The sequence below is a fragment of the Sander lucioperca genome, chromosome 5 (genome assembly GCF_008315115.2).
Source record: "Sander lucioperca isolate FBNREF2018 chromosome 5, SLUC_FBN_1.2, whole genome shotgun sequence".
Classification (NCBI taxonomy): Eukaryota; Metazoa; Chordata; class Actinopteri; order Perciformes; family Percidae; genus Sander; species Sander lucioperca.
This window is the reverse complement of record NC_050177.1, coordinates 18,884,654-18,891,969: the sequence shown is the minus strand read 5'-3', so window position 1 is coordinate 18,891,969 and position 7,316 is coordinate 18,884,654. Positions and strand designations below refer to the sequence as shown.

At 37.3% G+C, this 7,316-nt stretch overlaps 1 long non-coding RNA gene across 1 annotated transcript; it reads left to right on the top strand.

Annotated features, from left to right (window-relative positions):
• The first annotated feature begins 1,117 nt into the window (after window positions 1-1,117).
• LOC116048429 lies at window positions 1,118-1,746 on the top strand. The gene is made up of 3 exons (XR_004104628.2): window positions 1,118-1,188; window positions 1,266-1,325; window positions 1,425-1,746. It is a non-coding gene; the product is annotated as an uncharacterized LOC116048429 (long non-coding RNA).
• Window positions 1,747-7,316: the final 5,570 nt, after the last annotated feature.

The window sequence follows — 7,316 nt, the reverse complement described above, 5'->3', positions numbered from 1 at the left end:
TTTATGTGAAATTTTAAGCTAAAAAACATGGCGAAAATCGATTTTTTTAGGGCTATGGACAGTATATTTTGATTTCCTAGGTAATGAAAGCAGATATCCTGAAATCCCTCTGTAATTTTGTTTTCATCTTGTGTGTAAACAAAATGAAAAAAGAATTTTGCACCTGGCTTTATCATATGTTCAGATCTATCTACCGAAAATATATGCAAAATTGCGCATATTTAATGAGAAAATGCCTAATTTGCATAATTAAACATAAACATTTCAAAAACTTGTAATACATTTTTTTATAGACTTGTGTAAGTAATCAACTGAGGAAGTTTCATGGAGATATCTATTATTTAAAAATTTTAGCCTATTCACCTGTAGTGTCTCGCCTTAAGTAGCATATAAAAGGTTTGCAGTCACTTGATTTAGATTCACTCAAAAATTATTGGTCTTATAAAATCTAAGTAAGATAAACAGCATAGCAAGAGAATATATTTATTTTTAGGCTGATATCAATTTTGCTAAAAACAATACTTTTGTGCTTGATTTCGTTTTTTAACTGTATTAGGTGAAAATACTTAAAACAAGAATCTATCAATAGAACGATTTTCACAATTAAGAAAATTCACTTCTTTCATTTCACTTCTAACAAGTGACTCCGTTCAGTGTACAAATCCAACCGTTGCACCCCCATGCCAGTAGGGGGAAGATAGTGCCTCTGCTCTCAGGTGACCGATTCAAGTCCTGTCCTGGCAGATGATCTGCTTACCTATCAGTCTCTTCTTTCCCCTTTGGCTGCCTCTATTTCTGCAGCAAAAAGCTCTTTCTATCAAACCAAAATAGAATCCTCTTTCTCCAACCCCAAAAAACTTTTCTCCATCTTCTCTAACCTCCTAGATTCCCCCAGTCCACCACCTCCCTCCTACCAACCCACTTTGTCAACTACTTTGTAAAAGAGATAGATGACATACGCTCTTCATTCTCCACCACACTTCCTGAAATCATCTTTCCATCCATCACATCCAGTACTCTTTCCTCTTTCACCCCTTTATCTCCAAATCAAATTCTTACTTTGATTACCTAGCTCATTTTATTAAAGATAAGTTAAATAATTGTTAAACCTGTTATTTATTAGAATCTTCATGGTGGTGAGGGTCCGAAGCTTGGAGTGGTTGTTTAAGCACATCAGCTAAAGCACAGGTATGCTCAAGGTGGTTTTAAACAAGATATTAGCCTTTTTTTTAATATAAATTTAACATGAAGATTTGAAAATATAGATTCCAGTCACCTGCCTGTCTTCAACTGGGGGAGGGTAATGTGCTTCTAAGTCAAGCAAGGTATGATATTTGTTACATTGGTCATGTTTTGTGAAATGTGTCTTTTAAAGTTTTCATTCTGTATCCTAATGTGTTTTTGTTTTCTTCTGTTTTAAATAGACGTAATTGGGAGAGCCAACCACTGTTTTTCCCACTTATGTTAGATTTATTGCACTCCCACTAAGTCATTGAATGGGCCATATCTCGTGTTTCTGGCTGTATTGAAGGGGGGAACTGAAGGGTGGAGTAACCATTTTGCATGGGTGTTTTGTGTAAGTTTGGGGCAACTTAGTGTGCTGTGTGCAGTTAAATACAGTGTTTAATGGGATTTGATTTAATTGTTTCCTCGGTTTGGTTATAACTTATTTTGGTGCTCATCTCTACACCAGTTTCCCAGGTAATGCAGTCTAGTTCTGAATTGTGTGTTTTCTTTTTGTTTTGTTCTGATGTAATATAAATAAAATGTATATTTCTACACCTGGTATAGCAGCCTCTGGTCCCGGTTCATTCTGGCACTTGTGTATGAACTAACGTTTGGGTTACAAATAAAATAACTACAGACCCGTCTCCCTTCATCCATTTCTATCCTAAACTCTTGAGCGTGCCATTTATAATCAACTCTCTACTTATCTCCACCAGAACAACATTTTTAATCCCCACCAGTCTGGCTTCAAGGCTGGCCACTCAACAGAAACTGCCTTCCTTGCTGTCACTGAGCAGCTTCACATCTCTAGAGCAACCTCTCTCTCTTCTGTTGTCATCCTTCTGGACCTTTCTGCTGCCTTTGACACAGTGAACCACCAGATCCTCATTTCGACACTCCCGCCCCAGACATATCTGACCAATAATTGGGGTGACACATTTTGGTACGCTTGGATTTTACCAGGTGTGAAACCAAACCAAACCAAGGGGGAAATGCTCCAAGTTTACAAACTCATCAACTGATTCGGACCAAAGCAAACAAACTATAGGGGTGAAAATGCCCTATATCTACCAGCACTGTCTCATTGTCCTTCTCTCTCCTAGGCTCCACATCTCTCCTGGTTTGGGTTTGTTTTGCTATTTTTGTTGCAGTCAACATTCACCCACACATTCTCCATTCATCCATACACTCCACTTACCAGACTAGACTACATACAGGCAGCTTTTGTTTTAACTTGTTTGTAACAATTTACAGAGTAGCGAGCTGAGCTTGTGCAAAACAGCGGCAGAGAGACAAACAGAGCAGATTAAAATGTGGCTTTTCTACATGTCTCTATATTGATAATGTATTGGCTTGCTACTCACAAAGGTTTTATTGCACCTACTACGCTATAACACCAGTTGTCATCTTCGCTTCACTGCAGCCCTGTTCACAATGAATAATGCTTGCCTGCATGACATATCAGGTTTCCCTGGGCGTAGTGTGATTAGATTCTCCTGCAATACCGAAACTAATCGACATGTGAATAGAGATGCAAATAGGGGGGGGTTAGCACTCTCCCTCTGGAATGTTACCTGCTGTGAGTGAGTAATGTGAAAAGTTTTAATTCACATACTTTTAATTGGAAATAGGAAATTAGGTTTCTGCCAATATTTTTTGTCATCCTTGTATGATAAAAACTAATGAAGCTATTAATCTAAATACATGACATATTTATCCTTTGTTATTGCTTCATAAGGAGAAAGAGTAAACTGCTGGTGACCATATTAACCACCTCAGGCATAGTAACATATGTTTATCTGAAAGTAAATAAAATATATTAAGGTACATTTTCTCTGAAATGTTTCTAAACATGTATTTTGTTTGTGACTGCATGCACGAGTTACATTTGTAATAACCTACCTAAAACCTTACACTAGACCTACATTTAAAACTTAAAATAATCATATTCTACTGTAAAGAAAAGAAAGAACTAAATATGTAATGGACCAGCACATTGGGTAAGTTGTCAGAATATGTGACCCCACTGTAACTGCTTAATAAAGGAGTTAAACTTCAAAATATTGTTTGGGGTAGTTATGTCATCCCTTCACACTAATCTGGACACGTTTTCTTATTTGGAGTCATCACAGAGCCAGTACCACAGAGGTCACCATATCTGACAAGTAGCAGCTGTCAGAATATGTGACCCCACTGTAACTGCTTAATTAATCATGTCAAACTTCAAAATATTTTTTGGAGCTTTAAATATTTACAATAAACCCAAATTAAGCACTTTACAATTGTAAAACTAATTATTCACAAAAATAATAATAAACACTTTACACTTTTTTTTTTTTAAATTAAACTATTTACAATAACTCAAAATTACTCTCTGTATTAATAAAAATTTAACTATTTACAACAACTCAAAATTACTTTCTGTATTAATCAAAATGTAACTAGCAATGTAGCTGGCAATGCTGTTTACAGATGTATTTCCATTATTGGTCAGGGATGCATGCCGGACAGCTACCATCTTGGAATACAACGCAGCTGTTGTGGTACCAGCGCTCACACCGGTCACACTGGATCTGAAACAAGGTCATATTGAATGGGACAAAGGTTCTATACTCAGCAAAAAAAGAAACGTCCTGCCACTTTCAACTGCTTTTATATTTCAAGCAAACATAACATATGCAAATATTTGTATGAACATTAAAAGATTTAACAACTAAGACATAAACTGAACAATTTTCACAGACATGTGACTAACAGAAATGGAATAATGTGTCCCTGAACAAAGGGGGGGGGGGTCAAAATCAAAAGTAGCCCTCAGTATCTGGTGTGGCCACCAGCTGCATTAAGTACTGCAGTACATCTCCTCGTCATGTACTGCACCAGACTGGCCAGTTCTTGCAGTTGTTTTTGCCATCCTGTACCTGTCCCGCAGGTGTGATATTTGGATGTACCGATCCTATGCAGGTGTTGTTACACGTGGTCTGCCACTGCAAGGACGATCAGCTGTGCTTCCTGTCACCCTGTAACGCTGTCTTAGGCGTCTCACAGTAGGGACATTGCAATGTATTGTCCTGGCCACATCTGCTGTCCTCATGCCTCCTTGCACCATGCCTAAGGCATGTTCACGCAGATTAGCAGGGACCCTGGGCATCTTTCTTTTGGTGTTTTTCAGAGTCAGTAGAAAGGTCTCTTTACTTTCCTAATTTTCTTATAACTGTGACCTTAATTGCCTACCGCCCTTAAGCTGTTATTGTCTTTTCGACCGTTCAACAGGTGCATGTTGATTAATTGTTTATGGTTCATTGAACAAGCATGGAAAGCATTGTTTAAACCCTTTCAAATGAAGATCTCTAAAGTTATTTTGATTTTTACAAAAGTATCTTTAAAATACAGTGTCCTGAAAAAGCGTTTCTTTTTTTGCTGAGTTTATATATCTGTCTTCTTCAAAGCCTGATAAACATTTAAATGGCTTAAGATAGGATATATTAAAACATATTATTATGTTAAAATAAAAATTAGTTAAATACGTTATATGTATTTAAAGAAATCATGACCGGTTTTATATATATTTGTAATATGGCGACCTGGGAACCTTAAGTTAACGTATGTCAAAAAGACACACTGTAAGAATACATCTAACATAAACAGGGTTCCCAATTAAAAGTTAAATTTAAGATAAGTAGTATGCCAAGTTGCAAGACGGAAACAACTACGTATGGTTAGCAATAGCAACATTAGGAAAAATGTTTATCTTAAAATAAAACTTGACTATTTAGGTCCAGTACAAATATAAAGACTGACTTAAGTTTCAAATCAATAAAGACCATACTTTTGCTTTAATACATCCAATGCCTTTTAACATGTTTTAAGGATCTGTGCGAAACCTTTGTACAGCAGCTGTTTGAAATTAAGACCCAAACATACAGTAGTTCACATAAATTTAGACTTCTCTCGGTTGCCATTGTTTACGGTCTAACCTCTGTCTAATATCCGAGCCTTGAACTCAAGCTCTGCCTGAGCTCTCAATAGAAAAACCTAAAACCCTTATCCTAACATCTTACCCAGTCAGTGTTGTCGCTTGGTAAGCCTTCCTCTCTCTCCTCTTCACTTGTTTCAATCCGCAATAGAAGCAGAGCTCACTGAGATCATCTGGTTAGGGACCATTCGGTATTTATGGAATGGACCACCGGAGGAAAATAGGGGAGGGTCATGTCTTTTTATTTTCTGCTGAGGGGAGGGTCATCCAACATTTTTTAGTCTGGGTGGGGGGGTCACCCAACATTTTTATTCATGAAAAGAGCAACATTTCAAAGTGGCTTGTTTGGTGCATATTTATCCATGTAGCTCTCAGTCTCGACCCCCTAGCAGATGGTCTGACCCCATACGCGGAGTTTGCTGGGGCAGGAGGAGCACTGCCCCCTGGTGGCTCAAACGGGTAATTGCATTGTTTAAAAAATTAGTGGAATAATTACATCTGGCATGACCAGATATTAAATAAATATCTTAAATAACACAAAACAACTAAATGGTGACATCTGATTTCATATACTGCTTTAGTAAAAAAAATATTACCTGGCTGACGATGGGAGCAGCAGGACGCAAAAAAACGAAAATTACTGTTGCACTAGTCTGGACATCTTGCCGTGCCAACCTTGCAATAACGGTTTCCTAAATGCCATGTATATAAATGTGATGTCAGCTTACTAATTGATTGCGGGTTTTGTGTAGATTTGGACTTTTATACGTTTATTCCACTTTGTTTAAACGGCGAAGTGGAGAGGCCTCGTATGTGACGCTCATATCGGCCTTTCTGGATACACCGTATCATTTACCTTTTTGTGGATCTACTGATCGCTGTGGATTACTTTTTTTTCCGTGTCATTGGATTACGGCAAAATACGGATTTTTTTTTCTCAACGCGTCTTAACGTTTTATGGTGAGTTTGGAGAGGCATCTCAACAGACTGTAGGTCCAACACTGATTGTTCACCGTTACATTTTAGTTGAATTTAAGCGTCTGTTATTGCGTTCCAAAACAGCCGTGTCGCGATTGGATATAAGGGCGAATTGTTAAATTGTTACAATGTAACTTAAAAACTTTAAAAATAAACATATGTGTTTTGGAATATAATGTTCAGCTTCGGCAGCTTTACCTATGTGCTAAAATATACAATGACGATAGTGACAAGTCCATAGCAACCAGTGTTGAATTGGTTATATCCCAGCGTCCTTTGCTGAATGGTCTCAATGTTTTATTGTTTTATTTCATATGAATACTACTATACTAGAGGAGTAACTTAGTATTTGAAGTAATGCAGTAATGCATGAAGTGTGCATTTAGTTTCCATGCTTATTGTGTTTCCACAACAATGTTAGTAAATAAATCTACTGAAATGGCCACGACACCATAACAGAGGAGTGGGATGTGTAAAATGAGAAGACAGAGGTTAAAACATGTAGGTCATGGCTGTAAAAATCAAATGGGATCTGAATTTCTTTGCTAAGTGCAAACTCCCTGTTAATGCACGTACTAGAAAGAGGTGTTTTAAAGACCACGCCGAAATATTCACTCCGACATTCTGGCTTCGGATGCCGTCAAGCGGGATCTGCGATCGTAATCAGTCCTTCACTGACCAATCAGCATTCATTAGCAGAATGCAAGCGTGTTATGGGCAATAACGACTCAACCTGTAAGAAATCGAAAGGACATAACATTCAATAATAATTATTGTTTTCAAGTTTTTTTAAACAAACACAAATGGAAATACATACATTGTTCACACAATCTTTTCCCTGGTCTATGAGTATCCTTTGGGGAACCTCAAACTGGTAGATGAATTTAAGTAGACATGCAGTTACCTCCGCTGCAGATTTATTTTTAATGGCATACGCCTGTGCCCATCTTGTGCAGTAATCTATAGTTACACAGATGTACTGGTTCCCCTGTTCTGTTTCAACAAGCTTGCCAACCAAATCCATACCAATTAGTTCAAATGGACTTTTGACCTATTAAAAAATAAAGAAAAAGAAGAAAAAAAAGTCACAATCACTGTTATTAACACATGAGAGCCCTACAAATAGCCTTTATTT